At 36.5% G+C, this 26,105-nt stretch overlaps 1 non-coding gene across 1 annotated transcript; it reads left to right on the plus strand.

Moving 5' to 3' along the window:
- Positions 1–2,887: 2,887 nt before the first annotated feature.
- On the plus strand, positions 2,888–3,018 carry LOC141425341 (small nucleolar RNA SNORA51). The gene has a single exon (XR_012450401.1). It is a non-coding gene; the product is annotated as a small nucleolar RNA SNORA51 (small nucleolar RNA).
- Positions 3,019–26,105: the final 23,087 nt, after the last annotated feature.

Raw genomic sequence — 26,105 nt, forward strand, 5'->3', positions numbered from 1 at the left:
CCCACCCTCTTTCCTGCATGTCATATTTGTTCTTATTGCTTATTACTCAGTTTCTCTTTTTTCCCAGGGTTGGAGGTCAGTCTGTCCAGGGGGTTATGCTGCTCTGGCCCAGGCTTATCTGTGGGAGTACCACGGTACCACAAAGCTCACCTGGTCCGTGTCTTCCCAAACCGTCTGGGTGCCGGCGACTGGCGGCCCGGGGGCCCTCCTTGTTTCTCCGGTTAACATGAAGTGGAGATTCTCTGTGCCGGCAGGAGGTGTGGAGGGGTCAAAGTTATGCTTTTTCTCAGTGATTATGCCTGCAAAGTGTGTCTCTGGTGTCTCTCCAAGATTTCAGTATAGGAGGCTTGCTTTCTGCTTCCTCCCTCTAGCCGCCATCTTGGAATTCCCCCTATTTTTTCTTTACTAAATTTTTTTTAGGTTTTACACATTTAAAAAAATCTGTTTGCCCTATTCATTGGCTTGTTAGCAATATATTTTTACAGTTTTTAGATGATACTTAGTGATTGCAATATTCATTTTAAACTTTTTGCAGCCCATTAAAAAAGTGTCACTTTGCATAATATACAGAAATATTGCTATGTTTGTACTTATGTCAATCTACCCATCGTTGTTTTCCTACTCTGCTTTTTCTATAATGAACATGCATTATAAGTCATATGATGACAAACTTTTACTTTACACAGACGTGTAGTTTTTTAAAATGAAAAGGGGAAATATATTTTCTGTTGCCCCAGATACTCACTGCTTCTGATGCTCATCCCTTCTTAGAGATCTGAGTTGCCCACTGTGGCCAGACTCCTCACTCTCAGAACTTCCTTTAGTAGTATAGGTCAGTTTGAAGTCAAATTTTTGTTTTTATTTTTTCATTTATTCAAAATGTCTTTGTTTCAACTACACTGTCACTTTTTAAATTTTCACTAGTTAAGAACTCTGGCTTTATTCTTTCAGAATTGAAAATACTTGCTTCCAGTCTTCTGTCCTTCATTGAGTCTGATGAGAGGCCAGCAGTCACCTCTGTTCTTGCTCCTTCTCTGTAAGGGGTTATTTTTCTCTGGCTGTGCTTCAGCTTTTCTCTCAGTTTTGGATTTCTACAGTTTGACTATGATGTGCTTAAGTGTAATTTTCTTTGTACCTACACACTCCAGTTTGCTGACTTTCTTGAACCTACAAATTTGTCTTTTACCTAATTTGGGAAATGTTCAGCCATTATTTCCTCAAATACTTTTCTTCCTATCTCTATCTCTTCTTTCCAAGGAACTGTTTTGAAAGATGCTCTCTAAGTTTTTTTGCTATTTCTTTTAAAGTCCTGGGTTTGAGAGTACTCAGCTGAGGGGGTACCTTGGCACAAGCTCAGCATGTATAAGGCCCTGGATTAAATTTCCAGGACCAAAAACCAAACAAAAAAACATAAGGAACACTGTAAGTTTTAGTGGGGTGAAATGGTACATGTCTATAATCCCAGCAATTCAGAGGCTGAGGCAAGGGGGTCATGAGTTTAAGCATAGCGTGAGCTACATAGCAATATCCTATCTCAAAAACATAAAGAAACAAAAAATTCTCATTAGTATCCTTGCATCCTTATTCATTTTTATTAGTGTATATTAATAGTACAAAAAAGGGGTTTCATTATGACATTGCCATATACACATAATGTACTTCAATCATATTCATCATCTCTTAAAAATACTATCCTCCCTTTCCCCTTTTTCTTCCATCTCCTAAGTGGTCCCCTTTTGCTTTCATTATTTTGTTTGAGTTTTTAATCACCTATCTTCCACAAATGAGAGAAAACGTGCAATTCTTGTCTTTGTGAAACTGGTTTATTTTACTTAACATGATGATCTCCAATTCCATTCATTTTCTTACAAACAAAATTTCATTCTGGCTGAGCAATACTCCATTGTATATAAATACCATATTTTCTTTATCTATTCATCCACTGATGGACACGTAGGCTGTTTCCAAAATTCGCTGCATTTTTTTTTGTTCTTATTTAAAATAAACTAGGCAAGGAGTCCTACAAGATTTTCATCTAAGCAAAACTTATTTCTCTCACAGTATGCAGAGTAGCATAATTGCATAGGCAAGTGGAACTCTTTTTCCTGAGCCTTGAATATAATTGAATTGTTTAAGTACTGGGTTGTGTTGCTGCCAGTCAGTTTAATAGTGAAGATATTTTAGTAAGCTCCACAGAAAAGGCAGTCTGTTATCTGTTATTTTCTTCTTTAAATTGTGCTTAAATAGACATAAAATGAAATTTACCATTCTATCCTTTTTTGGGTGATGCTTGGAATTGAACTGTAGACTTAAAAATGGATAAAACAAGGTGGTGGTGGTGCACCTTAGCCCCTCATTTTATCCATTTTTAAGTTTACAGTCCAATGGTATTAATTACATTCACATAGTTGTACAACCATCACCACTATCTTCCTCCAGAACTTTTCATCTTCCCAAATTGATACACCCTCTGTTTAAACAGTAACTCTCAGCTCCAGCAAACCACCATACTACTTTGTGTCTATAAATGTGACTACACTAGGCATCTTATATATATCTGGAATGATGCATTGTGTGTCCTTCTGTGTTCAAGATCCATCCACATTGTAGCAACTTCCTAGTTTCTCCTCCCTCAGCCCTTCACACCATTCTACTTTCTGATTCTTTGACTTTAATTACTTCACCTACCTCATGTAAATGGAATTGTGCAGAACTTGTTTTTTTTTTTTTTTTTGTGACTGGCCTATTTAACTTTGCAGAATGACCTCCAGATTTATAAGGCTGTTTTGAGTATCAAAAGAAAAGGTTGACCCTCTGAGGAAAGCATATGGCTGTAAGATTTTTTTTTTCTTATAGAGTTCATACTGAAATAAAAATATATCTTTCTGACCTCCTGGTGCTTACTACAGGCTGTGTTCTTACACTGACTGTGTAAAAAGAGGAGGAAAAGTAAACTACTCCATATATACCTCAGCCCAGGCCCTATACTTGATCTGTATTGTGAATGAGGAGACATAGGGTAAGAGAAAAAAATAGGTACCTTTTCTATTTTATCTACTTCTCATATGTTGAACTTTATGAAAAAAGTGAATTATGATAATAATAATTAAATTTACCAGGGGCTTTGCTTGTGCCACGCATTGTCCTAGCTGCTTCACATACATTGCCTCAATTAATTTTCTCAATTACCTAATGTGGTAGACATTGGTGCTGTTATTTCTGTTTATAAATGAAGGATATTGAAGTTCAAAGACATTACTCACTTTCCTGAGGCTAAAAGTTATACAACTAATATTCTACAGCTGGTAAGTGGAGAGTTGACATTCCCTCCATCCACTGTGCTCTATATTCAACTGTATTTTGGTCAAGATGTGTAGAATCAGGTAATATTCTGAAGACTGAGTGATCCTAAATCACTAGATCTGCTACCGTTCTCTACCAAGCACATACTCATTTTCCACCTCCTCTTGTTCCTAACTGTCTTGCTAGCCTCCCCCTCCTTACCACCACACTTGGAATTAGATATACACCACTTTTCATAACTTTTTCCACAGCATTTTCTTTCTTTCATTGCTCCTCTGTCTTTCTCTCAGTGGTAGAAATGTCAAAACATTACAAATACAATTTCGTTTGAGCTATAAGAATTAAGTCTTAAAAACAAACAAACAAAAAAAATGAAGCCCCATGTAAGAAATATTCTTTGGGGAATAGTAACAGCTGATCTAACAAAGAAGAAGCTGCGCTGGAAAAGGTTGCTTAAAGGAAATATTTTTAGTTCCTTGGGATTTTCATCTTCATTTTGGAACTTTAGCTTTAGTTTACTCCATACGATAGGTTATGAAAGTTTGTATTTTGTAGCTGAATTCCCAACTTAAGAGAATTCTAAAATGTCCTAGGTTCCTTGGTGGAAAGTGGCAAATAAAAACAATGCTTTCTGCAGAAGAAAGAATCTGTTTTTTCCATACACGGAGGGTCAAGTTCTGATACTCACACATGGCCTATCAAGTGCCTAGTGACCTTCTCTGTGGTATCTGGTATTAAAGCCTGTCCAGGGTTATTTACTCTAAATTAAAGATCAAGTGAATTGTTGGATTGTATTAGTCACTAGGATGATCCCCATAGTGAAACAAAGCTCATGTTTGAAATCACTTTTTAAAGTGAGTGCATTAATTGTACAAAAATAATGGGTTTCATTGTGACATTTCATACATGCACAAATTGTATTTTGATCATTTGCTACACGATTTCATATAATACTCTCAAAACCCTATAAGCTTAGAATTTCCTTATCTCCTAGCAAAGTGAATCTCAGAGAGCTAAAATATCTTACATAAGTTTGTAAAACTTACACATAGCAAAGCTAGGATTTGAAATCAATTTTTTCTGATCCAAAAATTGTCTCTGAACTTCAGATCCTACATAACTGAGCTATTTGTTATGATGCATCTGCAAGTTTCCTTTCTCTCTAATTAAGACTAAGGAAAAGAGGATATTTCTCAGTGCCAGAGACTTCCTGTTTCTACAAAATACTTCCCCTTTATTTTTTGTAAATAAATTACTAATTCATAAGTAGATATATTGATATTCTGCTGTGAGACTACATTTCACAGATCCTGTTGCTATAAGTGTGATGTTCCAATAAAGTTCTACTCTCTTCTGGGAGTACTTCTGGGAAGCCCCACTCAAAAGACAAGTATCATACCTGTTTTCTTACTTCCTCATTACACTTTACTTCTTAGGATGTGAATAAAATACCTGGAATTCCAGCTGTTTTATTTGTCTCTGAGAATGGCTGTTCATTTTAGGGAAGGTGAGATAGAGAGCTGAAAGGAGCCTGTGTGACAAATTCAAGGAAACCCCACAGTAGCAATGGACTGCTTAACTCCATACTTCTTTTTATGCAAACAGAATAAATTTACTGGGCTAGTGAAGTGGCACATGTGGTAGATCACCTGCCTCGTAAGTGTGAGGCCTGAGTTCAAACCCCAGTACTGCAAAAACAAACCACAAATAAATAAATTTCCATCTTTTTAAACCATTTTTATTTGGGTTATTTCAAATATACTCTTGACTAACAAATTCTTTCTCAAAAATTTTTCATGCTTTCCATTTACAGAATATAATTTAGGTAGCCATTTTACAACCATCCAGATAAAAGCAACATACTTAGGATGAAAAACCACCAGGTATAAAATACCTTGGTCCTGGAGGATATTATTGAGGTGTTAAATTAACTGTTTCTAGAGCTACCCTACTGTTGGAATTTAACATGTGGGATAATACATCTCTGTTTTTAAAAGCCAGTTGAGTTGGGGTGCTCTATAATTTGTAGATGAATAGGTTCACAAGGCAACCTTACTATACAGAGAACAAAATCCAAACTTCTTCCCTACATCTACATGGTCTTTATGTCATAGCTTCTACCTGCCTTTCCTACTGTGAAATGCTACTTGCTCACTGTATATTCTATGAGGTCATTGATCCTGTCTGTCTTGTTATATTTCCCAGCATCTAGAACAGTGCCTGACACATAATGAATATTTGTTGAATGAAAGAATTAGGGGATGGGTAGAATCTTAGTCCATTTGCGCTGCTATAATAAAGTATCTTAGACTGGGTGGTTTGTGAAGAATAGAAATCTATTTCTTACAGTTCTGGAGTCTGGCAGAAGGGTGAATGCTGTTTCCCCACCTCAACAGAAGTAAAAGGGCACAAAGGGCTTCCCTAGTTCCCTTAAGCCCCTTTATAAGGCATAAATCTTGCAGGTGAGATCACAGCCCTCATGGCCTAATCATTTCCTAGTGGACCTACCCATGTTGCTAGATGCTTTCTGGACTAGCCTCAATCACCCTGTTCTTTCTTAACAAGTGAACCTTTAAATTTGGAAGCATAAATCCTAAATCTTTATTTAAACTACTTCCCAGCACACTCTCTTCTTTTGTCTCTCCCTTCAATTCCCCCCTCATGTTAAATACTGACAGCGTTCACATCCATCTGTTGAACTTCAGGCTTTAAAATGCAACAGATAGAATTAGATGACAGCTATTTCAAATGTTTCTCAGACCTATCATTAAAACACTATGTCACAAATCCTTTATCAGTACAAATCCAGAAGAATAAAATTTTAAATTGCAGAGAATTCCTTCCTTTATGGTGAAAATATGTTCCTATCTGTGTGAAACTGAAAAGCAATCAGTACATCCAACTGTGAAAAATAGAGATGAACAGACACTTAAACAAGGAACGTAAAACAGGTCATGTTAAGGGCAGGGCACTAGTAGGAGGGGAGGGTAAATGAAGAGGGTAAAAGGAGGGTGAATATGGTTGATGTACTTTCTATACATGTGTAACTATTGAACATTGAAACCTGCTGAAATTATTTTAAGAAAAGGAATAGGGTAGGAGGGAGAATAATGGAGGGAATGAGCCAAACCAGGGTACAATATGTATTCATATGGAAATGTTACAATGACACCACCTCTGTAATTATGATATACTAATAAAAATGTTTAAAAAACATCACTTGGTAAAGCTGAGGGCAAGGGTATGCCTACAACTATATATCAGGCATCTCATTTTTGTTTGAATGTAATTACAAAACTAGTTCACTGATTTCAGAAGCTCTGTTCAAGCAATCAAGCCTTACACAAGTTTCTATGAGCCACAGTTAACTGCTGCTAAGGAACTATCAGAGTAAAGTAGGACTGCCTACTACCCGAATGTCTTTGGGTAGCTGAACCCACCCCTCTCCAATTCTATCTAGTCTACAAAGGCTCTGCAATATTAGATAAATTACCTATAACACTTCAGAAATAATGATGTCAGATGTTCAAACAAATTTTCATATTAGTTCCAATATCCTTCTTTGGCAGAATACTTGCTCACAAATAAGATGCATTGAGAAGTTATCTACGCTCTTTGGAGTCATTATCTCACATTCAATTATATTACAAGTAAAACAAAACACAGGCACTTTTATTCTCTCTGTCTCACCAGAAGGCTGTTATTACTAATAATTGTGCATAGTTTTATTTTCTGTTTGTGTCTCTAGATCTACTCTTTTCCCCTCTCCATCCTGATTTATTGCCTTAGAAGACTGATGACTTTGGATTGCATTGATGGTCTCCCATGCCTTTTCCCTTTTGGCCAAAGGGAAAAACTAGAAGGAGATCAGAGGGTAGAAAGAAAGAAAAGTTGGGATATTGATTCCTCTGACTCCTGCTAGCCAGGAGTTCTTGTACTCTGCCATTGCATTCAGTGTTGTAGTAATTTCCCTAAATTGCTAATTCCAAGGGTTTTATATTATGTAATGGTGTTCTTTATCCCTGCTATAAGTTTGTAATTAATCTCTTCCTAGAATTCTTTTTAGCCACCTGTTTCCTGCTAGAATGTGATTAATAGATTAAGGTCTGGATGGCAAGTGGTTGGTGGTAGAGATTAGAAAGAGCAAATCTGTCTAATTCTAAATCTGTGAGCTTGTCCATAAGGCATGACTTTCTTCTTCATTTTTAACTTTACTATATGATCACATTTTGTCCCATTATAATAAAAGTATAATGACACCTTTTCCTAGACAATGTATTGTATTCTTAGACATGAGCTCCACAATTATTGTGTTGTATTCCTTCAATAGTAGCCAAGTGGTCATGCCTCCTCCATATATATCTATGAAAACTGTGACCATCTATAGGGGCATGGATGATGTAAAACACAGAAGCTGACTTGCTTTCAGAGGGTCTGTATTCTAGTTCTAGACCCATCATTTTCTACCTGCAAGTCACTGAAACTCTGGCACTCAGGTCTTTTTGTCCATGTGAGGGAAGTAATGTTACTAAGTCCTACTTAATTTTATAGAGATTTTATAAAGTAAAATTCTATCAGAAATGAGAAAATAAACCAGGTGCTGGTGGTTTATCCTAGCTACTTAGGAGGCAGAGATCAGGAGGATGGCGGTTTGAAGCCAGCCCAGGAAAATAGTTCACAAGACCCTATCTCAAAAAAATGCTTCACAAAAAAGGGCTGGTGGAGTGGCTCAAGGTGAAGGCCCTGAGTTCAAGCCCCAGTACCACAAAAAAAAAAAAAAAAAGAAAGAAAGAAATATGAGAGTAGAAGGAAGAAAATGACTAAACTAATAAACAACTAGTTCTCATTGCACAATTTCTGAGTGCAGAGAATTGTGTTTGTTTAGCAAAACAACCTCTGGTTCTAGAATAAAAACTTTCATGGTATGTCAGCATGGGCAGAGTATGAAAAAGGAAAAAATAAATCACTGAATAATAGAGTAATTTTGAGCTTGGAAAGCATGAGTACATGAGAAGATGATACAGGAAATGAATTACCTTAGAAAAATGTACATACTGTCAACTTGAACAAGTCAAATCTTGTTTTCACCATCTCCCATAACATTTAAATATCAATGCATGAATAAAGAAAAACCTTAACATTTTACTTTCTCATGGAGTTGCTGTTTGTTTGAGACAGAGACATCCTAAGGTAAAGGGAAAAGAAGCCAGACAACAAGGCAAGGAGCCAAAGTTCTCCTTAGCATAACAGTCCAGATAAAGAACTATTTAGTGGAAGGGAGAATAGCAGGGATCCAAGAAGTGTTTAATATTCATTCCAATCATTTGTGTGTTTTCTTTCTTTTTTTTGAACTCAGGGCCTGCACCTTGAGCTATTCCACCAGCCCTTTTTTGTGAATTTTTTTTTCAAGATAGGGGCTCACAAACTGTTTTGCCCCAGTTGGCTGGCTTTGAACCACAATCCTCCTGTTCTCTGTCTCCTGAGTAGCTAGGATTACAGGTGTGAGCTATCAGCTGGGCTACCATTTGTGTTTTGTGATGTAAATCACCTGGTGTACCAAAACTTCAAGAAAAGTCATGTATTACTTTGGAAATGGAAGAGATGTGGGTGGTATCAGATGGGATAGCCTAAAATGGAAAAGAACATGCCTTCAGGAAATACCTATAGGACTGAAGTTACATGGAGAGAGGATTGGGAACTTATAGAAGTTCACCTGACCTAATGTGTGGTATGAAAGGAGAGAGTCTGTCACATCCAACTGCCTTTTAATAAACAATTACTAAAGTCAGATGTCAGACTATTCTCTCTACATAAAGATCCATGCCTTACCCTTACCAAGTACCTGTTTGCATTTCTGAATCCGTTAGGAGGAATTTTGCTTTTCATGTGCAAATCAATAAATGTAAGCAAATGTCTATTTTGAATGTCCTTAGCAAAAGACAGCATTAAGAGTATGTACATTTTCTTTTCTTAGTGGAATTTTGAAACTGCATTGACAAAGTTCATCCCTGCTGAGAAAGTGTACTGTTGGAACTCATTTCTGGTGTTTGTATTGCGTTGATTTGTAAGACAAAAGAGAGAGACAGAGAGAGACAGAGAGAGAGAGAGAGACAGAGATGTCATAGTGCATCTCCGTCAAGAATTAGAGATATCTAACTTACATTATATGGAGTATGGCTGATGTGAATATTTCCAGAAGCACATGCTGGGACCACAAAAGAAAAAACTAACAGCTCATTAGCTGAAGGAAATAATTAAGTCTTAATTTTAAAATTTCTACAATTGTTTAACACTCACTACTTATTGAACTGGATAATATCATGGAATCACTCATGAGACTTGATAGCAGGCATTCACCCAATTTCCTATTTTTATTTCCATTTTTCAGTTAAACACTTTGCATGTAAGCTCTATAAATAACAGAGACTGTATAATTTAGGTTCCCAAAATGGATACTTAATGTTTCATTAAATTAGAAACTGAAGCAGTGTGATTTGGGCTGTGCCTTGCTGGCCAGAAATAATCAGAACCCAAGGAAATTTCAGACACATTTTACTTGGTGAAGAACGATTTGTCCTTACTTCTAAGAGGAGGTATCAATGCATGTCATCTGGAAATATATGGAATGTAAATTAAAACTGTGTGACTGCCTATGACTTCTCATATCAATATAATGATAAGACAACACTAGAAGACTTTTTCCAATTGTGGGCCCTTCATAAGGACAGAAAACTGCTGAGACCATTGAAGAGCAATATGGTGGATATCAATAGAGCATGCATTTGGAGTTTTGGAAACTTTAATCAGGGGATTTAAATTCTGTCTCAGATATTTGTGGAATACCTTTGTGCTGAATATATTTGGGTGAATTCTTGAATACTCTAAGCTTCTTTATCTGTCAGACAAAAATACTAATGATCACCCCCAGGTTGGTTGTTAGCATTTTGTGAACAGAAAACACTAAGAACAAATCCTTAATACTTAACACAACAAGCTTAATCATTACTAGTGTAATGAAAATTTTTCTAGCTTTAATATTGCTAACCTCTAAGCATCAACCTTCTGGAACGAAAGAAATGACAGCCTGTTGAGAACTACTTTGTCTTTTTTTTTTTTCCACGATAATCATATTTACTTACTTGCCTTAATTATTGAACTGAGGCCTCACACTTTGGGGCCCGTATTCTGGTCTTGGGAAGAAAGCAGCTGATGCAGAATTAAGTAAATAACAAGCCTCCTTCTCACTCTGATACACTCCACCTGTGACTTGGACCTTCGTGTAGATGGCCTGCTTTGAACTTTTTGCTTCTTGACTTTTTGAACCTATTATTATCAAGGTTCTTACTTCTTTCTTTCTGTGTTTACTACCCATTTAAACAGATGGTAGACTTTGTAATCAAAGCATCTGGTGATTTATAAAACTATTCAGAAAGCAGAAAAGATTTCTTTCAGGCTTTAGTGTCTAAAACCCCAAGGTAATCCAGGTGACTCTGAGATCATTTTAATTAGAGAGCAGTAAATGCTTATTTATTTTAGCATGAGAGAAGAGAGAGAGAGAGAGAGAGAGAGAAATCAAGGCTGATAGAGGGGGGATTTTAAGAGAAAAATCCAGCCTAAAGGGATCATGGACTGGAATGTAAAGTTACTGTAAGAAGCCACAATAAGAGGTATTGTCTGAGCACCAAAGCAAGTTGCAGCTGAATCATAGCAAGTGAATGCTTTTCACTCTTGGGAGTCCCATCCATCACCTCCCCCCAGAGACCAATACTCACTGTCCTTCCCATAGGCCTCTTTATCCCTGAGGTTCTCCCTTCTACACCTTGGCATGCATCTTCCCAGTAAAACTGACAAGAGTTTCTACAAAGGCTTTTATCACTCCCCATATGAGTCTGAACAAAACTAATTCCAAAAGTTGGCCACGGCTGTTGTAACAAGTTAGAACAAACTCAATGACTTAAAACAGTAAGAATATATCTAATAAAAATAGAGTGTGAGCCACATATGTAATTAAAGTCTCTGCCACATGAGAAAAAAAAAGAGGAACAAATGAAATCAGCTTTAATAATATATCTTACTTAACTCAATATAATCCACATTATTCTTCTAATATTTAATCAATATTACTATATATTTTACATTCATTTCCTTTCGTACTATCTTTAAGAATCCATTGTTTGAAGTAACCACATATTTAGTGCTCAATAGACACATGTAACTAGTGCTATTATATTAAATAGCATAGCTTTATATTATTACATTTATTTTGTTTTCAGATCAATCAGTTGATTTCTGAGAGAGGCCTGTAAATTCTCCCAGTATGTGGACTTTTGGGAAGTTTTTATAACATTTTTTTCTACCAGTCAATGTATTTTGAAACCATGCTATGAAATGAATAAAGTCTATGTTTTAGAAATTATATTTCTAATTTTCAAGAATGTTACTTCAGTCTTTGACACCTGTGGCAGTGCAGTTCACATTATGGATAGAATTATTTTTAAGTTCCTTTTTATTTGCTGAATTACCACTATTTCTTCTGGGGTTTCTGTTAACTGATCAAAATCTTTCCCTTTTATTCTGTTTTTCTCTCTTCAAATGTCTGATGATTCTTCTGACCTATCCACATTGATTAATTTAATCATGTAAGAGTTCTTCAGTGTTTCAGTGGTCTGTTTTCTAACAGTTATATCATCCCTACCCAGGACTATATGGGAAGGGCTTTTCTAAATTGGCAGAAAGCTTGGCTGCATTCAAGAGAGAGCAAGCATTGAGCATATGATCAAGTTTTTGACTCCTTTAATTTTCTAAGGATTTTGTTCTCTTAGTACAGAGAATTCTGGAGTATTTCTCCATAGGATAAGGCAGCATTTCCTTTATAATCCCTCTTGATTTGGAGAGTGAAAGTTACTTGAAGCTCTTTCAGGGTTCTTGCTCAGTTCCTAATATTCACAGAGAACATCATCCCTAGGTACATGGCTCACTAATTTTAGTATGAAATGGACACTGCTTACTCTTTAGTAGTGTTAAGATGAGTCTTGACCCAGGAAGAATCCAAATTCATTTTTGTTTGGAAATTTCACTTAATCAAACACCTAAGCTTCTGGGATACCTTGCTATTATCTGTATTAATCACTCTCAGTTTGTATTTTGTTCTTTGTAGAGTCTTGTTCATATACCATAACCCCACTCAATCATTGCAGCAACCCAGTAATGTGAGTAGACCAATGTATATTATTCCATTTTTGTCAATATGAAATTCAAAGAGGTAAACAACTCACTCAAAGCTAATATGGTAAAACAGAACCAGTTTTCAAATTTTTCAACCAGGGCATTTTATCACCCCCTCCCCCAAAACTCTAGAGAATCTAGAAAGGTAGTATCCTGATTAAAATGCAATACATGACTAGTAGTTGTGTTAGTCTGAATTACTAAAAGGGAAGGAATTGAATCTGACTAATTTCTTTGAAGCTTTTCTTTAGAAGATAAAGCCTGGTCTAGAATAAGGTTGGAATACTAAGAAAGATGAAAATGAAAAATGTGCTTCTAAATTGGGATCAATTAGATTCCCAGAAATATGTATGATGATAATTTGCAAAGAACATAAAATTACAAGCAGAGTATGTAGTTGCAATTTTAACTTCAAAACATTTTTCAGTTTTAAAGTACGACAATTTCAATGACATCCCAAAGATCTGCCAGTGCTTATACACAAACTGAGAAGCAGCTTTGATCTGGCTAAAAGTTTTAAGTTATACAAATGAATAAATAAATTTTTCCAATTATACAGGTGAGTGACTTAGAGGAACTTTGGTTGTATTTCTGAAGTATTTGGCCCATGACAAACTAAGTGGACCATTGAAGAAAAAGGAACATAGTATATATGCTTCTCAATTTGCAATGGAGTTATTTCCTCAAAAACTAACCAGAAGTTGAAAATATTGTAAGTTAGGTTGGATGTACATTTAATACACCTAACATACCAAGCTTGCTTCTTAGCCAACAAAACTGAACACTAGAGCTCACCTTGTTGATCATGTGACTGACCGGAAACTTCAGCCTGATGCCTCAGCACAGCATTTGAGAGAATAAAAATCAAAATTCAAAATTTGATATGCTTCTCCTGAGTGCATTTTGCTTTCATACCATTGTAAAGTTGAGTCAGCATAAATCAGGGTCCACCTGTAACTCATATTCCACTAGTAGATGGTGAGAATGACTCATGGGTATCTTTAACTTCTTGCTGCTTCAGAGCCAGGGTTGCAATTGAGCGTAGCTGTGGTATTCACAACCTCCCTTTGAAGTTCCTGAAAAAGCATACTAGTGTTCTTTTTGCCACTTTGAAACCTACATAAAGTTATGACCCTGGAACCAGGTTCACTCCTGGTAGCACAGTCAAGCAATAAAATATAACTGTACCACATATAGCCCATGTCAATCCTCTCCAAGGCAGCTGCTCAGCTCACACAGGCATAGGCAAAAGCTCTGCCTCTGAAATTTGTCCATCTACCTCCTGTTTTGTTGGCTATGCTTTACTTTCATCTTCCCTATTTCTTTCACTCTTTCTTACTTTAGACTTTAACTCTCAATTTCTGGCCAGTGGCCACCTCCAACCCCCTAACTATAGATGTGATCAAATAATCCACTGAACTGAAGATGTTCCTTCATATCTGTCCACCAGGGTAGACTCTATATGCCTCAGACAAAGGCCACCATGTTGGCATCTTTTATCCATAACACCAAGCAGATAGCAAAATCTTTTACTTGAATGAATGGATGGATAGAGGAATAAAATATACTTCTCTGGATTTCATTTTGCTCCCTTCCTTCCTTTTATTTCATTTATTCAATTAACATTTGTCAAATGCTATATGTCAGACATTGCGGTAGTAGCTGGAAATACGTGAATTGATTTTTGCCTTTAAGAATCTAAACTTATTGGAGAACAGGAGGACAGAACAGTTTCTGTAGGTGGGGGTGGGGGTGGGGCAGGTACTGGAACAGGTGGGGGGGAGGTAGTGGGGAAAGGGCAGGGGGATGAATACAGTGCAAATAATGTGTACACATGTATGTAAATGCAAAAATGATAAAACTGTTCCAGGAATTGGGGGATGGGGAGGATGAAGGGGAGAGGTGGAGGGGGTGAATTCAAGTATGATATATTTGATATGTTGTAAGAACCTTTGAAATGCTGCAGTATTCCCCCAACCAGCACAACAATAAAGGGAAAAAATAAATAAATTTTTTAAAAAAGAACCTAAACTTATGAAAAACAGTAATTGAAACAACCCACCAACACATGACCTCTAAATTCTCCCCAATTTTAAAACTCTAAGATCCTAACATAAAATTTTGGCCCTCTGAGAAAATCTTCTGTATAGATAGATTATGGTGAAAAGAACAATGACAAAATACTACTACAGCCAGAGCTAGACAACAGGAAGATAACAGATCAACTGAGGAAAGTTGGGTTAACAGTTAGAGTCAAGACAATTGGAACACTTTTTAAAAGCAATTGTGGTAAAATAAATAACAAAAATTTCCATTTAATCATCTTTAAGTGTGCAATTCAGTAGCATTAATTATATCCACAATGTTGTTCAGTCATCACCATTTAACTATTTCTAAACTTTTCCATTATCCTAAACAGAAACTCAGTAACCATTAAATAATAACTCCTTGCTTCTCCTTCCCTCAAGCCTATTTTAATCTCTAATCTGCTTTCTGTCTCTATGAATTTGCCTATTCAACATAACTCATATGTGTGAAATTATACATTTGTTCTTTTGTATATGGCTTATTTTACTTAGAATAATATTTTCAAAGTTTATCTGTGTTATGGCTTCTATCAGCATTTCATTTATTTTATGGATAATGTTACTGAGTATAAATGCCAATTATCCATTAATCTGTTGGTCAACAGTTCATTTGTTTTTACCTCTTAGTTATTTTGAATAATATGCAGTGAACATTGGTATATAAGTATCTATCTGAGTCTCTGTTATTAAGTTTTTGGCTATATACTTATGAATGATATTGTTTAATTGCCTAGTAAATTCTATGTTGAGCTTTCTTCAGGAATCATCAAACCATTTTTTCACAGAAGTTGCAGCATTTTACATTCCCACTAGCAGTACAAAGGGTTCAAGTTCCACCACATCTTCATCAACATTTATTTTCGAGAATGTTTTGGTTCTAACCATCCTAACATTTATAAAGTGGCATTTCGTGTGTTTATTTTTTTGCATTTCCCTATTCACTAAAGATATTGAATATCTTTTCATGTGTTTATTAGTCATTTGTGCTTTTCATGTGCTTATTGATCATTATGCTTTCTTTGGAGAAATGTCTATAAACAGGTATTTGCCTAGTTTTTAATTGTATTACTTATCTTTCTGTTGTGTTTCAGGAGTCCTTTATATACTGTGGATATTAAACCCTTATTAGGTTAATTATTTGCAAACATTTTCTCCCATTCTTTAGCTTATCTTTTCACTTTTTCATAGCTTTTGATGCATAAAACTAATTTTTTATGAAGTTCAGTTTATAACCTTTTTTGTTATCATATGTAAGAATTCATAGTCTAACCCAAGAATATGAAGATTTAATATTATGTTCTCTTCTACGAGTTTTATAGATTTTAGCTCTTACATTTAGGCCACTGATTCATTTTGAGTCAATTTTTGCATATGATGAGATAGAGGGGTCCAACATCATTTTTTTTTTTTTTTGGTGTTACAAGGGCTTGAACTCAGAGCCTCACACTTCCTACGCAGGTGCTCTGCCACTTGAGCCACTCCTCCAGCCCCAGCATCATCTTTTTTTTTTTTTTGCGGATGAATATCTCATTGTCTCAAAACCATTTGTTAAGATAATATTCTTCATCCCCAGTGAATGGTCCTGACTTTGTTAAAACCAATTGGCTGTGAATATTTATGTTCATTTTTGGTCTCTCAATTCTATTCCACTGGTTTGAATGTGTTCTATAGTTTTTATATAAAGTAACTCCCAAAGGCTCATATGTTGAAGAACTGCTCCCCAGTGGGTAGATTCAGTTGTTGAGAGGTGATTAGATCATGAGGGTGCTAACTCATTGATGAGTTCATACTAAATGGGGTTTAGGAAGTACAGTCTGATTGGAGAAAGCAGGTCATATGGGGTGTATATTGCCCTGGATGCTGGCTGTCTTTTACATATACAATTCATCTCAATTTTTTGGCAGTTCTGGGAAAGCCACAATGCATCTCAATTCTAACTCAGCATATTCAAGTGCTCAAAAGTCACATGTGGTTAGTGATTGCCATATTAGACAGCACAGCTCCAGTAAGTAATAGAAACAAAACAAAAGCCCTACTCTGCTTTGAGCTAAGAAGACCAAGTTCCTGTCCACCTTCCACAATACATCTTTCATTGGCTATTCTAAGGAGGCCAGGAACAGTGTAGGCCTGGGCCAGGTTGGAGATGTGGAATGTGCCTTGTTTTCTTAGAGAGCCTATCCCTTAATCATTTCTGTCCTACTCCATGTCAAGAACCCTTAAATGTGGGGAATGAAAATTAAAAAAAATTACAGGACATAAGAAATCTTACACAGTAATAAAATTGTTGAAAGCAGAGATTTTGAAGTAAACAGCCTGGGCTGAATAATGATTCTGGCATTTGGTAGGCTTTAGAACCGTAATAAGTGATCCTACCACTCAGAGCCTCAGTTTCTTCATGTGAAAAAATAGTGAGTATAGTGGCTATTTTGTAGGATTCTTATGGAAAGAAAATTTGTATTTACACAATTTTCACATACACAATTAAGCAATTAAATTTCCTTCTCTCACTAGTCCTTTAAAATCCTACATCTATATCCGATGCAGACATAAGATATCTGGAGGAATGCACAGAACACAGGAAATCAATGACTGTGGTTGTTGTCAGTGCTCATAGAGGATTAGTTATCTAAGCTCTCTCCATAAAAATATATAACATTGCAAAATTGTTTTCTAACAGTGATATTAGTATAGCTGACATGGAACAACAGTTTATTGGAATAACATTTCCAATGACAATTTCTAAAATTATGTTCTAGTAAAAACAAGCTTACACATTTCCACATAGTCTATGTTAAAATCCTACCATTTTAAAATTTGTGTCAGACAGTTCTTTCAATTATGCAAAGCTTTTAATTTCTGTTTTTAATTTTAAAAGAGGTTGTCATAGTAACTTCCAAGCACTCTACAAATGGTACTAAAGATATATGCAAACATATCTAAAGAAGTTTTCAATATGTTGCAAAAACATTTTACAATATTTAGCAGAAGTGCTTCAAGTCATAGTGTAGGAATGTCCTCCAGGGAGAACTGAAATTTTGACTAACCAGGAAATACACACACACACACACACACACACAGACACACACACACACACACACACACACACACACACACACAAACGTGTATGTGTATGTATTCTTGGGGGGATGGGGAAAAGGTATTTTTTAATGTTTTTATTAGCTTATAATAGTTGTACAGGGGCTCTCACTGTTCATCCCCTCCATTGTTCTCCCTGTTCACCCTCCCCCTTCTTAAAATGACTTCAAAATATTTCAGTGTTCCACATTCATATATGTGTAGAAAACAGAAGGTATTTTAACAAATTCTTCTGAAAATATGTATGAGTTATGAGATATAAGCAATAATAAACTCAATAAGTCAGAGAAAATTGATAAAATGAAATCAACAGAATGATTCTGGGAACAATTTCTTCTGCATTGTTGGATTAGAACTTGCTCAGTTTTACCATCTGGTGACTATGACATTGAGTTCTTGTTATTTTTTAACAAAACATTTGCTCTGAGGAAAGGTTAAGCCCCCAGGGCCTGGAGATGAGACAAAGGTTAAATAGACTGGAAGTAGCTGTTAATAAACCAAGTTCAAACTATTGTGAGGAACAGGCTAGAATTGCAGCACTTTGTTGAAGAAATTAATTCAGGATTTGTAAAGATGTATGATGAGACACTAAACTTGGTAAAGCTTGCCTTAGTTTATTTTGTGCTGTTAAAACAATATCTGAGACCCAGTAACAATAAAGAATGTAAATTTACATCTTACAGTCATGGAGGCTAGGAAGCTCAAGAGCAATGTGCCAGTGTCTGATGAGGGCCTTCTTACCAAATCCTCACATGGCAGAAGGCATACAGGCAAAAGAGAGCCAATCCTCTGCTGCAAGGCTTTTTCGTATATATATATATATATATATATATATATATATATATATAGCAACATGAATTTGTTCATAAGGGCAGAGCCTTCATGACCTACACATTTCAAAAGGCCTTACCTCCCAACACTGTTGCTTTGAGGGTGAATTTTCCAACATGAATTTGGGGGGACACATTCAGAACATAATAAAGTTATTGACCAGTTAGAAACCTTACAAACTCTGAGATTTCTAGAACTTGTAAAATCCTATGTTATTCATTATTCTCTTCGAGTGAAAGAACATATTGGTGTTTCCCAAACTTAGAGACCATAATGTCTACACTTTAAAAACTGACTAGGGTGACATGGACCTGTCTTGACATTTATGGTTACAGTAGAAAAACAGACACAGTTTAGAGTTGATCTCCTAAAACTGCTTTAAACTTCCCCCTCCAACACTTCCTATACCCGTACAAATCAGATATAGTTTTAAATTCAATTACAGATCATTTTTGTATAAATTTATGAAATGATTTTGATAACAAAGGAGGAAAATATTTTCTTTTACTAAAATTCAGCCACTGTGCTGCCATTTATGCTTATGTAATGAATCACCTTAAAATATAGTAGCTTAAGAACAGGTATAATCTCAGCAACTTGGGAGACAAGACTGGGAGGATCATGGTTTGAGGCCAGGCCAGGGAAACAGCTAGTGAGACACCATCTCAAATAATAAGTGGGGTGTATTGGCACATACAGCTAGTCCCAGCTCTAAGGAAGCATAGATAAGAAGAAGCAAAGGTAAAAGAATAGCAGTCTGAGGCTGGCCCTGGGTCAGAAAAATAATTAAAAGTAAAAGAAGGCTGGGAACATGGCTAAAGTTCCAACAAGCATGCCAACAAGCATGCCCATGAGTTCAAACCCTATTACTGCCCTCTTCCCCCATTTAGCAGCTTAATATAACAAACATGGGGTAGGGCAAGATGGTGTATTAGAAACATCCTCCATTTGATGCCATGAATAAGAAGAGTAAGGATAACAAAGGAGCAGCTACATTCTGAACACAGAAAGAGGAAGAACATCAGGAGTCAAGAAAGAGGTGAAAAGTCAAATGAAAAACATGGAACCGAAAGACAACAGGTAGGAAAAAGTCTGTGACTTTAACCACAGGGAGAAGCTGAAGACACAAAGATAAGGTAAACCAGATGGCCATGGCAACAGACTGACAATTCTAGCTTTAGGATGAGCCCACAATTCCTGCAAGCCTTAAACCCAGTTCAGGGTTTTTGTGTGACAGTGCCTGCTCCTGCATGGCAGGATAGCTTCAGAGAAGAAAAGCATTTCATTGGTACCCTCTTGAGAGAGGTACTATTGTTTGAGATTAAGCTACTCTGGGGACTTGAAAACACAGGGCAATCATGGCTTGAGGAGACTTGTAACACCCTGCCATTGTGTGTGGGGAGGAGATGGACAATGAAATTGAAACAAAAGAATCTCATAATAAAAAAAAGTCCAGTACCTGATGGATTCACTGCTCAATTCTAAGAACTTTAAAGATGAGCAAAAACTAATGGTCCTTAAATTGTTCCATAAAATAGGAAAGAAAGGAATACTACCAAACTCAATATATGAATTTGATATCCAAACTAGACAAACATAACATAAAAAGAAAGACCAATTTCCTTAATGAATATACATACAGAAATTCTCATTTAAATACTTGCAAAGCAAATTGAACAACATATTAAAAAGACAGTTTAACAAGGACAGTTTAACATACACAAATCAATAAAAATAACATAGCATATAAACAAAATAAATGGCAAAAATCACATGATCATCTCTTAGGTGCAGAAAAATCTTTGGCAAAATACAACATCACTTCATAATAAAAGTTCTGAAGAAATTAGGAATAGAAGGAATGTCCTTCAACATAGTAAAGGCTAATTATGGATTGAAGTTTCAAAATGGTGGCTAGGATAGGGAAATAGAATCCTAAGCTTCATTACCCCACAGACCCCATTAGGATATCAGAACTACACTTTGGTAATTCTGATTGCTCCTAGCCAAAATAATAACCACTATCACATTAGGTGCAGATAAAATTCAAAGACTGACCCTTACATCAGCCTTTAATTGCACCTAACAGCTGCAAAGATCCCATGCAGCACAGCCAGCAAGGCATGTCTGGTCCTGGGAAAAAAGCCCCCTAGCCATTTCTCTTTTCTCTTTTCTTTTTTTTCTTTCTCCCAACAAGCAGAACACAGAGCATCAGTCAGAATCAAACTCTGCAACATCCTGGACCCCTAGCCCATGGAAAGCTTCCCTATGCTGTGCTGAACTGAAAAAAAGGCAAAGCCATTTCTCCCCACCAGCTGGCTCCAAAGCTGCCTGCATGAAAGTGCAGAAAGAACAGGTGAGCATCACATACCACATGCAACTCCCCTACATACCCCAGCAGGAAACTAATCCAGTGTAGCCCCTGGACAGACTAAAACACCCCCCAGCAAAACTGAAAAACATAAACAGTGAACTATAATCTAACACCAACAGCGTGGTGGGGGTGCAAGGCTGAACCTGCCCCAGAGAACAGGAATGGGGCAAAGAGACAAACTCTCAGCATCAAACTCTCAGTGAACAAACATGGGTAAAGAAGCAAAGGCTGAGACCGGGAGTTGAGTGACAAGCCAACTTCCCAGAGGAGCTGCTGGCACCCAGCAGGGATTGGGTGAGGCATAAAGACTGAGAGTGGGAGTGGGGTGACAAGCCACCTCCCAAAGAAGCTGCTAGCACCCAGCAGAGATAGAGAAAAGCACAAAGGCTGAGAGTGGGGGTGGGATGACTGGCCAACCTCCCAAAACAGGGCAGGTGGTGGATGTTGGAGCTGATTTCTGGGATAGAGGGCAGAGCATTCAAAACTGAATTGCTCCACCTTACTGGGGGAGTTGCTGACCAAACAGAGCTGCAGATAAAGGGCAACACAGCTGCTACCTATTGAAAACAACTGTTCTGACTGCCTGCAAAAGCTGGCAGTCTTACCTCAACTCACAATTCCAACTAATATTGTGGAAAGGAGGACCAAATACTATTCACAAGCCAGTCACCTGGTGAGACCACATCAGCTTCTGCTTGTATGCCAATACCAGGATTGGACACTTAAGAAAAATTCCAGAACTTTTATCAAAAGACTGAACTTTCATGGTTCCTGAACCTGGTGGTTTTTTTTATTTTAATTTTTATTTTTCCTGCATTATTAACTTTACCATCACTATTCTCTTATCCCTATACTTACCCTCTTCATTTTCCCTGTCCTGTGCTACAATCCCTTGCTCTTCCTCCCAACTACTACTCTTTCTGCCCCCTCCCCATCCACAATTTCCCCCATCTTCACCTTCATCTCCTATCCTCTCCCAACATCTCATCACAACTACCATCCTCCTACACACTCACCACCTGCTGATTAGGCTACTGTACCAACTATACACAATCCCAGTCCCCTGCAATCCCTGACACAAGCACCCTCCACTACAACAACAGGAATATACCAAACACACACAAGGGCCACAAAACTCAGCAGCCCCATATCTTTTCTGCCATCTACCCACCCTTTTCTCACACCCCCCTTTATAGTGCCACCTTTGCCAATTCTTCCAAATCTATAACTAGCCCAATAATCATTACCCACTCCAACTCCCACTGTTTATAGATATTATCGTTAAGGGGTTTTCTATATAGTATATAAACAACTGGTCTGGCATTGAACCTGTGAATTTGTTATTGTTAAACTACACCTCCAGGCCAGGGACAGAAAGAGAACATGAACCTAGCTAACAACCAAGTCACTCACAACACAAAAATTAAATCAGGGGAAAAATCAGGTAATCAAAACCACCAACTGGCCTATCAAAAACATACTTGCATTGCACCAACTGGAACAATGGGAAGAAGAAGAAGGGATGGAAACTACTCTCCTCAAAAAAATAATCCAACATAGGATTCAGTGAGAATGGAAGAAAATGGATACCCAGTTCCTGACCTCAACAAAACAATGATAAATGTCACTAAGGAACCCAGTGACAACCACATAAAAATGCTCAAAGGAGAAATCTTGGAAGATATCACTGAGAAATTCATAGAGAAGATACTAGACATGGTTAACAAGAATGCACAAGATACACTCAAGAAATTTCAAGACACCTAAAAGAAAGAACATGAGAAGACACAGAAACAAATAAATGAACTCAGAGAGGACTTCAACAAACACCAGAGTGAAACAAAGGACACTATAAAAAGGGAGATATATGAATTAAAGATGACAACACAAAATATAAAAGAGGAATTGAACAAAGATATAGAATACCTCAGAAAAAATAGTCAATCAGAAATCCTGGGAATAAAAAGTCCCTTTTGTCAAACAAAAAACACAATGTGTGTAAGGCCACTCCAGCACACTAGAACAAGTGGAAGACTGAATCTCAGAGCTCAAAGAAAAATAGAAATGAAAGAAAAGCAGAAGAAATATTAGTCAAACTACTCAAGAGGATTATGCAAGAACTCAGTGACTCCATCAAAAGACCAAACCTCATAATCATGGGCACTGAAGAAGGAGAAGAGGTGCTAGCCAATGGGATACATAATATAGTCAATAAAATAATAACAGAAAAATTCCCAAATCTAGAGAAAGTTTTGCCTATTTATGTACAGGGAGCCTCCAGGACACTGAACAAACTTGACCAAAATAGAACCTCCCCATAGCATATTATCATTAAAAAACAAGCACAGAGAATAGAGATAGAATATTGAAGACTATAAGAGAGAAAAAACAAATAATGTGTAAAGGTAAACCCATCAAAATAACAGCAGATTTCTCAACAGAAACCTTAAAGCAAGAAGAGCATGGAGTAAAGAATTTCAAGCACTGAATGAAAATAATTTCAGCCCTAGGAAACTCTACCCAGCAAAACTATCATTCAAAATCGATGGAGCAGTAAAAATCTTCCATGATAAACAGAAACTAAAACAGTATATAACTACCAAGCCACCACTACAGAAGATTCTACAAGGAGTTTTGCATACAGAAGATGAAAGCAAACAAAACCACTAGAAAATAGGAAGTATCAAACTACAGAAGAAAAGACAAGCAATCAGAGAGTAACACTGATTCAACTGCACACAATCAAATCCTTGAACAACAAAAATAACTAAATGGCAGGAATCACCATATACCTATCAATATTAACACTGAATGTCAATGGACTCAATGTCCCCATCAAAAGACACCATTTGGCAAACTGGATTAAAAAGGAAGATCTGACAATCTGTTGTTCACAAGAGACCTATCTTATTGACAGAAATAAACACTGGCTTAGGGTAAAAGGCTGCAGAAAGATCTACCAAGCCAATGGCCCCTGAAAACAGACAGGAGTAGCAATACTTATATCAGACAAAGTAAACTTCTAACCACATTGATCAAATGAGATAAAGAAGGACACTTCATACTAATAAAAGGGGCAATACATCAAAAGGAAATAGCAATAATCAATTTGTACGCACCCAATGTCAGTGCACCCAATTTAATCATATACTCTAAAGGCCTTAAAAGCACATATAGACTCCAATGCAGTGGTAATGAGAAACTTTAATACCCCTCCAACACCAATAGATAGGTCATCCAAACAAAAAATAAACAAAGAAATCTTAGAACTAAATGACACCATAAATCAAATGGAACTAAATGATATCTACAGAATATTTCACCCAACATCCACACAATATACATTCTTCTCAGCAGCCCATGGAACTTTCTCCAAAATAGATCATATCATAGGGCACAAAGCAAGCCCAGTAAACATAAGACAATAGAAATAACCCCCTGCATTCTGTCTGATCAGCATTAAAATTAGAACTCAACAACAAAAATAACAGCAGAAAATACATAAATAATTGGAGGCTGAATAACTCATTGCTCAATGATCAGTGAAAAAATAAGACAGGAAATCAAAAGGTCATAGAAAAAAATAAGACAGGAAATCAAAAGGTTCCTGGAAGCTAATGAAAAGGAAAACACCACCTACCAGAACCTATGAGACACAGTAAAGGCAGTCATAAGAGGATATTTATGACCATGAGTACGTATATTAAAAGGACAGAAAGATCTTAAATAAATACCTAATGCTACATCTCAAACTCCTAGAAAAACAAGAACAAGCTAAATTCAAAATAAGCAGGAGAGATGTAATAAAAACAAGGGCAGAAATTAATGAAATAGAGACTAAAAAAACCATACAAAGAATCAACCAATAAAGAACTTGTTCTTTGAAAAAATAAATGAGATTGACCAGCCCCTGGCAAATCAGACTAAAATGAAGAGGGAAAAGACCCAAATTAGTAAAATCAGAAACAAAAAAGGGGAGATAACAACAAACACCAAAAAAATCCAAGGAATCATCAGGGACTACTTTGAGAACCTATATTCTAATAAATTTGAAAATGAATAAATGGACATTTTTCTAGATACTTACCACCATCCAAAATTGAACCAAGAGGACATTAATCACCTGACTAGATCTATAACACAAAATGGAATTAAAGCAGCAATAAAGAGTCTCCCAAAAAAGAAAAGTCTAGGACCTGATGGATTCTTATCTGAATTCTACCAGACCTTTAAAGAAGAACTAAAACCAACACTCCTTAAAGTTTTCCACAAAATAGAAAGGGAAGGAACACTGCCAAACTCATTCTATGAAGCCAGTATTACACTCATCCCAAAACCAGACAAGGACATGTCCAAAAAGGAGAACTATAGGCCAATCTCTTTAATGAACATCAATGCAAAAATGCTCAATAAAATAATGGCAAACCAAATCCAATAGCATATCAGAAAGATCAATCACCATGACCAAATTGGCTTCATCCCAGGGACCAGGAAGGGTTCAACATATGCAAATCAATAAATGTAATATGGCACATTAACAGAAGCAAGGAAAAAACCACTTGATCATCTCAATAGATGCAGAAAAAACCTTTGGTAAGATTCAACATCACTTCATGATACAAGCTCTGAAAAAACTAGGAATAGAAGGAATGTACCTCAACATTATAAAGGCTATATATGACAAACCTGTAGCCAACATTATACTTACTGGGGAAAAACTGAAACCATTTCCCCTAATGTCTGGAAGAGGAGAAGGACGCCCACTATCTCCACTCCTATTCAACATAGTCCTGGAATTCCTAGTCAGAGCATTAAGGCAAGAAGTAGAAATAAAAGGAATGTCAATAGGTAAAGAAATATTCATAGTATTTCTGTTTGCAGATGGCATGATCTTATACCTCAAAGATCCAAACACTCTGCTTCAGCAATGTAGCAGGATATAAAAATCAACTTACAAAAATCAGTAGCCTTTCTATACACTACCAATGAACAAATTGAGAAAGAATATAAGACACAATTCCATTTACAATAGCCTCAAAAATAAATCAAATACCTAGGAATAAACTTAACAAAGGATGCAAATGACCTCTACAAGGAGAACTAAAAATCACTGATGAAAGAGATCGAGGAAGACTACAGAAGGTGGAAAGATCTCCTGTGCTCATGGATTGGTAGAATCAACATAGTAA

The sequence above is a fragment of the Castor canadensis genome, chromosome 7 (assembly GCF_047511655.1).
Source record: "Castor canadensis chromosome 7, mCasCan1.hap1v2, whole genome shotgun sequence".
In the NCBI taxonomy this organism is placed as follows: domain Eukaryota; kingdom Metazoa; phylum Chordata; class Mammalia; order Rodentia; family Castoridae; genus Castor; species Castor canadensis.